The following is a 9,526-nucleotide window of genomic DNA, read 5'->3' as shown; positions in this document are numbered from 1 at the left end:
AGCTAAGGTCAAACTCTGCTCTGCATCCGCTCACACACACACACACACACACCTCACACACACACACACACACACACACACACACACACACACACACACACACACACACACACACACACACTCATTTATATGTTTTATGAGGACCAACTTTATAACCATCACTTGTGGGGGCCACCCTTTCTAAAGGTGCTAGACGTATGAAAAAAATCAAGTATACTCAGCATAGCTTTGTTAGCTTATACCTTCAAACATCTGAATTGATAAAGTAATGACTTCCCCATCCTATATGGGGACTTGTAAAAAACTGAGTTAACATGGTTGGTTGGACCTCATTTGCATGTTATTTACATAATTCACACAAATTCCATCATGATTAGTGGGGACTTTGCAACAAATAAATTAAATAAAGGTTTAATTTACAGATTTAATCCATGTAGAATGAAAATATGCATAAACAGTACTTTAATAACAAAATTTGTAAATTCATCTTAGCTTAGTCGTTTATAGATAGCGTATACGTGGAGCATGAAGCTTGAAAAACCATCACACATCTTAACATAGCAAAACATATGATTTATTGATATACAGTTGAAACCAGATATTTACATACACTTCAGAAAACTTATCAGTAAACTTTTATTTCTTTACTGTCATACATGAAATCCGAGTAAACTTTTTCTGTTTTAGATCTCCATTTGAGTTAATTGGTGGCACGCCTGTGGATGCATATAAAGGCACACCTCAAACACAGAGCCTCTTTCTTTGACATCATGGGAAAATTAAGAGAAATCAATCAAGACATCAGGAAAATGATTGTGGACATCTACAAGTGTGGCTCATCCTTGGGTACAATTTCCAGATGCCTGAAGGTCCCACGTTCATCTGTTCAGACAATAATATGCAAGTATAAAAAACATGGGAATGTACAACCATCATACCGCTCAGGAAGGAGACCGATTCTGAATCCCAGAGAGGAAGGTTTTTTGGTGTGAAATGTGCGAATCAATCCCAGGACAACAGCAAAAGACCTTGTGAAGATGCTAGCTGAAACTGGTAAGACCGTGTCCACAGTAAAACAAGTCCTGTACCACCATGAGATAAAAGGTTACTCTGTGAGAAGAAAGCCATTACTTCAAAACCACCATAAAAAAGCCAGACATGTTGACAAAAATCTTAATTTCTGGAGTCCTGTGGTCTGACGAAACAAAGATTGAACTCTTCGGCCATAATGATAAAGGGTATATTTGGAAGAAAAAGGGCGAAGCTTTGAATCCTCAGAACACCATCCCAAGTGTGAAGTATGGGGGTGGTAGTATAATGTTATGGGGTTGCTTTGCTGCATTAGGAACTGGTGCACTTCACAAAATAGATGGCCTCATGAGAAAAGAAAATGTTGTGGATATATTGAAGCAACATCTGAAGACATCAGCCAGGAAGTTAAAGCTTGGGCGCAAATGGGTCTTCCAAATGGACACTGACCCCAAGCATACCTCCAAATTAGTTACAAAGTGGACAACAAAGTCAAGGTATTGGAGTGGCCATCACAAAGCCCTGATCTCAATCCCATAGAACATTTGTGGGCGGCACTGAAAAGGCGAGTGCGAGCAAGAAGGCCTACAAACCTGACCCAGTTACACCAGTTCTGTCAAGAGGAGTGGGCCAAAATTCCAGCAAACTATTGTAGAAAGCTTGTGGAAGGACACCCAAAACGTTTGGCCCAAGTGAAACAGGCAATCCTACCAAATACTAAGAAAGTGTTCCGGCGTTGGAGGTGTCGATGAATCGATGATGAAAAGGGATTTAGGAGAGCTGGTTGCCGTCAGTGCTGCAAATAAATACGGGGTGTTAAGCGGCGTTCCAGGGGACGGATGACACCACTCCAGATCCTCTGGGAAGAAAAAAAATCACACATTACAATCACAGCGGACAAAAAAAAGCATTTTAACTATTTTGGCAAATAATTAGCACATAAAAAATAGACCCACCATTTTGCTAGTCTTTGTGTCTCACGATTTTAGGTCTATAGAGGGTCCGTGGCAGGGCAGAGACTGTTGGTCAGCATCCCCAAATATCAATCTTTTCTCATGTTTTCATAAGAACTCCTTATTTTGTCTCTTCTGATGACATAGTCAATGGTATCAAACTGTTTCTTCAAAATCTCCCAGTCACACCATTGTATAAAGAAGACGTTTTTAAACCATTTGTTGTATTCCTCATTAGAAACAGGGTATGGTTTTAACTTCCATTCTTCAGGACCACGGGCTGCAACTAACTTCTCCCTTTGCGCGCATACGCTAAGGAAAATAAAATCCTCTGTAGGTCTAGTGAAACGGTCTGCTTCCACACGATAGACACTGGCTCCAATGCTACTGTCCCATTGACAAACATACACTAGCTCAGGTAGGCCAGGATTTTCAAGGTCTGGGCAGACAACCTCACGAAAAAGGCTCCAGTCTTTCACAGAGATTGTACAGGCTGTTTTGGCTTTGCCAGATAGTTCGACAGCAACACTAGTGTAAACAGCTAATGTCACGTATCCTGCACTGTATCGAATTGAATATCTGTATCCATTGACACCGACATATTCTAGATCAGATGTACACGATTCAGTCATGCTTGTAGGAAAGATCTCTGGACGGAATCGCTTCTTTCTGGGAGCCTGGCTCAAACCGCATGTTGTTCCAGTATTAGCATCGCCGTCGTCTGATGCCTCTTTTCGAGGGGCCTGTCGCAAGCCAAATAGTGTTCCAGTCTCTCCACCTCCCCATGACTCTTTTCGGGGGTTAGTGTACAGAGCAAAGGTAGGGGGTCCTACTCTAGCTGTCTCACATTCTTCAACATCAGATGATCCTGATTGTTGTCCAAATGTGTGGATAGACATGGCTGAAAAACGATTCCTCTTGTTTTCACCAAAAGAATTAAAAAAGAAAATCCACAGCTGGTTTTGTTGAAGGGTGAGAAAAAAACGAGCTAGTTAAAAACTGCAGGTAAAAAGTGAGCAGCCAGCATGAAACCAAGACTTTTAAATCCTACAAGCCACGCCCTGCATGACGATTTAACACCCCCAACAATAGCCCTCACATTTACAAGCTAACCATTGGTCTATCAGGCGTTTTTAACACCTTTACAAATGTAAATACATCATCACGTCAGGAGAGGTAACCCCACCCTACGCAGTATGGCCGCGACGTCATCACAACTGCGAGATGCGCTCCCAGATTCGGCCGCTAGAGGCACAGCTGCGTGATGTGCACGCGTCTTTGATTTCTCACTGGTTCGCTTATTTGAAATGAAAACGCTATTACTGGTATAGAGTGTTGGAGCATGGGAAAAAGGGGTGTGTTGGAAAGGGGAGTGAACACCGGGCCAGAACGAAGCAGGCCACGAGGTTCAGACACCGAGCCTAGCTATGTGCATCTCCAACCTTTGGGCTAAGTCATTTCTCCCAACCTTACACAGCGATGCATGTACGGTTTCCCGTATATGAACGTGTCATGATTTACATGCTCTGTGGATGCTTTACAAGGTCACTGACACTCGTGACACATTCAGACTTGCTGCTTGGGAGATGCAGGGTCCATATGAATCTTGTCATGGTGTCAGCGTCGAGGTCCCCGTGTATATGGCAACACATTCTCCCCTGACATCAGCTGCATTTCCTTGGATAGCGTTGCGATATTCAGCAAATTTGACGTTTGACTGATTTGACGTTTGGCCACCGTCACGGGTGCGCTCTAGGATCCTTTCCACCAGGTCATTACGGTGTACGCGTTCAGCAGGATGATCAAGACCCGCGGGCTTTATCGTTGTAAAGCGCCGGGCGATTGCATCTGCTATCTGGGTTCTATGAGTCAGGCGATCCAAAACGGCTCGAGCAATGGGCCTTCGACCAAACACTTGTATGTCGCGCAGGAAATACTTGAGTCCCACAAAATCCTCAGTGCCGAGATCGTCCAAGATGGCAAGTATCTCTCCGGACACCTCGGGTGCTGCGGACGTGCCCACAGAAGACGTTGTGGTTGTCGTTGTCCTCCCAGGTTTCCATAACGTCTTACAAACACCCGTTGCCCTTCTTCCTTGCATGGTCGATCAAGGCCCTAGCCCTGTCCCGAGTGCCTCTCATAGCCTGGATGTACTCCAACTCTTCACCTGATATCATCTCGTGGTGCAACAGAACATCGGCCACGTAGTTCACTCTGGCCATGTTACTGGCCTCTATGTAGCTGAGTCTTTTTCGGGTAAGACTTTCCATGGTAAGATACTCTGTGTGAGGCCACATTCAAAATCGTTAGACGGTGGATACTTGTTTGGACATGTGTGTCTTTCGTAAGGTAAAACGGGAATCTCTCTCTCTCTCTCTCTCTCTCTCTCTCTCCACATTCTGCTCCAAATAGTGTAAAGATACTTGATTTAATTCTTACTCAGTCCCTCATTTCAAACGCATCTGTGGCATGTTCTGTCGCTGTCTGCTTCAGTCTTTATACTATTGTAAGGGGGGTGTGGTTAGGAAAATTCTGGAACGGGGCGTAGTTTGGAAACTTCTGGAAAAAAGGTGTGGTATGGAAGCGTTCTGGGCGTGGTAAAAAAAACAAAACAAAAAAACACTGTTGTTTTCTTTGAATTCAGTTTTATGAGGGTCGTAAATACTTAAGGAAGTACTGATCTTTTTTAAATTGACATCTTTCACCACATTAAACACATTTTTTTTTTGTCAAATGTGCTAGTTACATTAAAATTATACAAAATAAGTTTTGTATTCACAAATTCATGTTGAACATACCATATCTTGCCTGTAAGACTTACATTTTGGCGACATTGTTTTAATTCTGAATTACAACGCAACGTCTCTAAAACATAAATGCATCCGGTGAAGTCATATAACTTCAAGTTAGAACTATTTACTTTTAACGCTGGCGTTTTACAAAGAAACATATTTGGTTCAGGTTGCATTTTGTATAAATACAAAAGCATACTTTTTGTTTTTTAATTTTTGTTTGCATCTTTCACCACATTAAACACAAACAATCTTTTAAGTCAATGTGGTTACATTTAAATGATACAAATGTATTCACAAATTAAAATTCATATGCATATGTGTGCGAACATTAGTGGCTCACATGCAGCGGCAACATGACAACATGTACTGACAACATGAACTGTGTCTGTTTGTGTGCGTGTGTTTCATGTGTATAATGGCACACAAGCACAGGAAAGTTGTAGGAGTGTGTGTATGGATGAATATTATACTTTTTTTTCTATGGCGGTCATTTTGACCGTAAACAAAAAATAAGTGTGACTAAGTTGAATAAATCACTCAAAATTCAAAGAAAGTAGTCACAATGAATGTTATGTGTTCAAATGCCATTTGTGGTTTTGTGTGATCTGTTGAAAATGTTTTTTTTTTTACTACTTCTCACTGGTTCGCTTATTTGAATTGAAAACGCAATTTCTGGTAGAGTGTTGCTGTGGGCATGGGAAAAAAGAGGCGTGGGAAAAAGGGGTATGTTGGGAAAAGGGAGTGAACACCGATCCCCGGGCCAGAACGAAGAAGGCACAGCCAGATGAGTACGGAGCAGCGGAGGACGCAGGACAGCCAGACATATGGACTAGAGCTAAGCATGCACAGACATACGATCAACATGTACTGACAACATGAACTGTGGCTGTTTGTGTGTGTGTGTGTGTGTGTGTGTGAGTGTGTGTGAGTGTGAGTGTGTGTGTGTGTGTGTGTGTGTGTGTGCGTGAGTGTGGGTAGAAATGCATTGACCTTTGGGCTTAGGCCCATTCACGCTTATTACAATCACTTACTTGGCCTGTTGTAAGAGGAGCCTTACACATTCCTATTTTACAACCCTGCCTTACACACGTTCTGCTCTCTGCTCCAAAGAGTGTAAAGATACTTGATTTAATTCTTGGTCATTGACTCATTTCAAACGCATCAGTGTTACTCAAACTTACATTCATGCTGTGTGTAGAATGAAAAACCTATCTTTCTCTGTTTCAAACGGGGAAGAAACCCTTTTTATGCTCAAAATTAGCGCTACACCCCTCTTCTCTCACTGGATCATTTCAAAAACATCCGGATATTTCATCTCTAACGCTCATTGGATCATTTAAATGAAACATTTTTCTACTTCCTGTGACGCCCTCATTGCATCACTTAACACACGTCATTTCCGGGACACGCCTTCCTTCTAGAAGCTTCCAGAACAGACCAGTCACACACACCTGGAAGGCATCAATCACTTTCTGACAGGTCGTGACCTCTTGACCCCCCAGGTCAAAAGGTCATCCATCAAAATCCCACATTCCAAGGTGACAGAAACCTCCTCCCTATATCTCTAAGATGTAAGTTACCTCATATAGCCATGGCTAGTTTAATCACATTTTTTCACATGATGGCAATACTTTTAATACAAATACATTTAAGAACATTTAGCCAGCTAATGTTCGTTCAGATCTGTAAGATTGTTGGTGTATGAATGTGTAAGTTAGCTGCAGCCTCATGTTACCTAACAGTAAGTGTATGGATTTTATGTTGAGAAAAAAGAAATGACCTGCTATATCAGTTAATGCTTTGTGTAAAAGTATTGTAATCAGTAAAAAAGTGGCTGCTGCATTATCTGCCTAAATATTAACATTCTATTATTTCTTTATTATGCAGCAAATGGACCAATCTTTAGACACTGGACAACTGACCAAAACTATAAAGACAATATAGAAACATGCAGAAAGATCTTCCACATCAGTGATGCGCCACACCTTTTCACATTCTGTTACTCAGAATCCTCCCATCCTGTTCAGTTAGAACGGTTTCTTAAATATAGCAAAGACGTCAATGACTACACTGACTGTGACATCACCACAGCTGAGCAAGACTGTGACAGATTTCAAGTTGATGTGGCCACTTAAATCCACCTACAGGTCATCAGTGTTCAGCCTACCCAGACTGAAAGGTGAGCACTGCAGTAAAACTCTCACTAAATTATAAATCAAGCATTCTTAACAACTGTGTGTTTATTTTTGCATTATTTTAATTCCTTATCAGGCTGAAGACTCGCTGCCGTTACAGTCGTTCCTGACCAGGAAGGCACCTGATACAATAGCTGAATATCAGCGCACAGCGGTGTTATCTACAGAAGGAAGGAAAAAGATCAGCACCATTAGCGTCGGTGATCTTGTGGCAAAACATGGATTGTAAGTTTGTCATGTTTCAAGAACAGAAAACCTGAATCCACCTGTCATTGTAACTAGTACACTGTTTACTCTGGGATTGTTTTCGGCATTTTCTCAGCGCTGCAATCAAAAACAATTTTAAAATGGGTCGCCAAATTTAACTTGGGTGGCTGTTAATCTACCTGGGTGGCCTGTCTAAGTAAAGCCTATGTGTGGGAAACACTGGACTTGGAGTCATTTTTAAGCAAAAATGACAAACATTCCCTAGTTCAACCTCCTCAACTAAAATGAATCTTGGGCTGTAGGTTGGACAAAATAAGCAATTAATCTTAGGCCTAAGAAATTGTGATGGGCATCACCATTTTGACATTTTTATCGAATAAGCAATGCATTAATTTATCAGTTGCAGGCGTAATCGTAACAGTTTCAACCATTATCTTGTGCTCTTTTATATTAAATACAGTTGAAACCAGATATTTACATACACTTCAGAAAAAAACACAAAAACTTTTATTTCTTTACTGTCGTACATTAAATCAGAGTAAACTTTTTCTGTTTTAGATCAATACATATTAACATACTTTTTGCATTTGTTAAATGTCAGAATCGAGCGAGGGAGAATTTGTATCTATTTTTCTATCACTTTCATCAAAGTCAGAAGTGTACATACACTAGTTTATTGTGTCTTTAAACAAAAAGAAAACTCCAGATGATTCCATTCTGAGCTTAAGAAGCTTCTGATAGGTTAATTGATTCCATTTGAGTTAATTGGTGGCACACCTGTGGATGCATATAAAGGCACACCTCAAACACAGAGCCTCTTTCTTTGACATCATGGGAAAATCAAGAGAAATCAACCAGGAAAGACATCAGGAAAAGAATTGTGGACCTCCACAAGTGTGGCTCATCCTTAGGTGCAATTTCCAGATGCCTGAAGATCCCATGTTCATCTGTTGAGACAATAATACGCAAGTATAAAAAACATGGGAATGTACAACAATCATACCGCTCAGGAAGGAGACGGATTCTGAGTCCCAGAGAGGAACGTTTTTTTGGTGCGAAATGTGCGAATCAATCCCAGGACAACAGCAAAAGACCTTGTGAAGATGCTAGCTGAAACTGGTAAGACAGTGTCATTATCCACAGTAAACGAGTCCTGTACCACCATGAGCTAAAAGGTTACTCTGGGAGAAGAAAGCCATTACTTCAAAACCACCATCAAAAAGCCAGACTACAGTTTGCAACTGCACATGGGGACAAAAATATGAATTTCTGGAGACATGTCCTATTGTCTGACGAAACAAAAATTGAACTGTTCGGCCATAATGATAAACGGTATATTTGGAGGAAAAAGGACGAAGCTTTGAAGCCTCAGAACACCATCCCAACTGTGAAGTATGGGGGTGGTAGTATAATGTTGTGGGGCTGCTTTGCTGCAGAAGGGACTGGTGCACTTCACAAAATAGATTGCATCATGAGAAAAGAAAATTTTGTTGATATATTGAAGCAACATCTGAAGACATCAGCCAGGAAGTTAAAGCTTGGGCGCAAATGGGTCTTCCAAATGGACAATGACCCCAAGCGTACCTCCAAATTAGTTATAAAGTGGCTTAAGGACAACAAAGTCAAGGTATTGGAGTGGCCATCACAAAGCCCTGATCTCAATCCCATAGAACATTTGTGGGCGGCACTGAAAAGGCGAGTGCAAGCAAGAAGTCCTACAAACCTGACCCAGGTACACCAGTTTTGTCAAGAGGAGTGGGCCAAAATTCCAGCAAACTATTGTAGAAAGCTTGTGGAAGGATACCCAAAACGTTTGGCCCAAGTGAAACAGTTTCGGGGCAATTCTACCAAATACTATGGAAACCTGACCAGTCAAGGGCCCCAGTTTGTTATTGTTGCCAGAAACTACAAAGTTGTAATTCCACTGGAAGATGAGAGCCTAGCCTGTGCCTTGGATAAGCTGTTCAAGTTATACTGGGTCTACAACCTCCCCAGCTTGCTTCAGTTTTCATCTTTCTGGAGTATGTACGGTCTATGACTTGCCAATGTCTAACACTACAAGAAGGATCTAAAGTCTTGGAGCATAAATCAGCTTGTCATGTACTCTTGTCTAATATGTAAAACTCCAGTTAGCTTTGAGATCAGGGGACTTCACTGGCATCTTGTGCCGTACATTCCCTATCTGATGGACAGGACTACACCATATTTTGCAGCCAAAATGGCTGTGTGCGTTCATACTATAACATCAATTCCAATTGTAAGCATCTTGCAAGAGAGCATTAATCAGGGGATAGCTCACTAAACATGGCTACCCAGCTTTTAGAAGGAGATGTGTCAGACAACCTTA

General features: G+C 41.5%; 1 long non-coding RNA gene across 1 annotated transcript; it reads right to left on the bottom strand.

Moving 5' to 3' along the window:
• Positions 1–552: 552 nt before the first annotated feature.
• On the bottom strand, positions 553–8,020 carry LOC120572243. The gene is made up of 2 exons (XR_005641407.1): positions 7,957–8,020; positions 553–716 (listed from the first exon to the last, which is right to left on the bottom strand). It is a non-coding gene; the product is annotated as an uncharacterized LOC120572243 (long non-coding RNA).
• Positions 8,021–9,526: the final 1,506 nt, after the last annotated feature.

The sequence above is a fragment of the Perca fluviatilis genome, chromosome 14, assembly GCF_010015445.1.
Source record: "Perca fluviatilis chromosome 14, GENO_Pfluv_1.0, whole genome shotgun sequence".
Lineage (NCBI taxonomy): Eukaryota > Metazoa > Chordata > Actinopteri > Perciformes > Percidae > Perca > Perca fluviatilis.
Note: the sequence above shows the minus strand (reverse complement) of the source record. Positions and strands in the feature narration are given on the sequence as shown.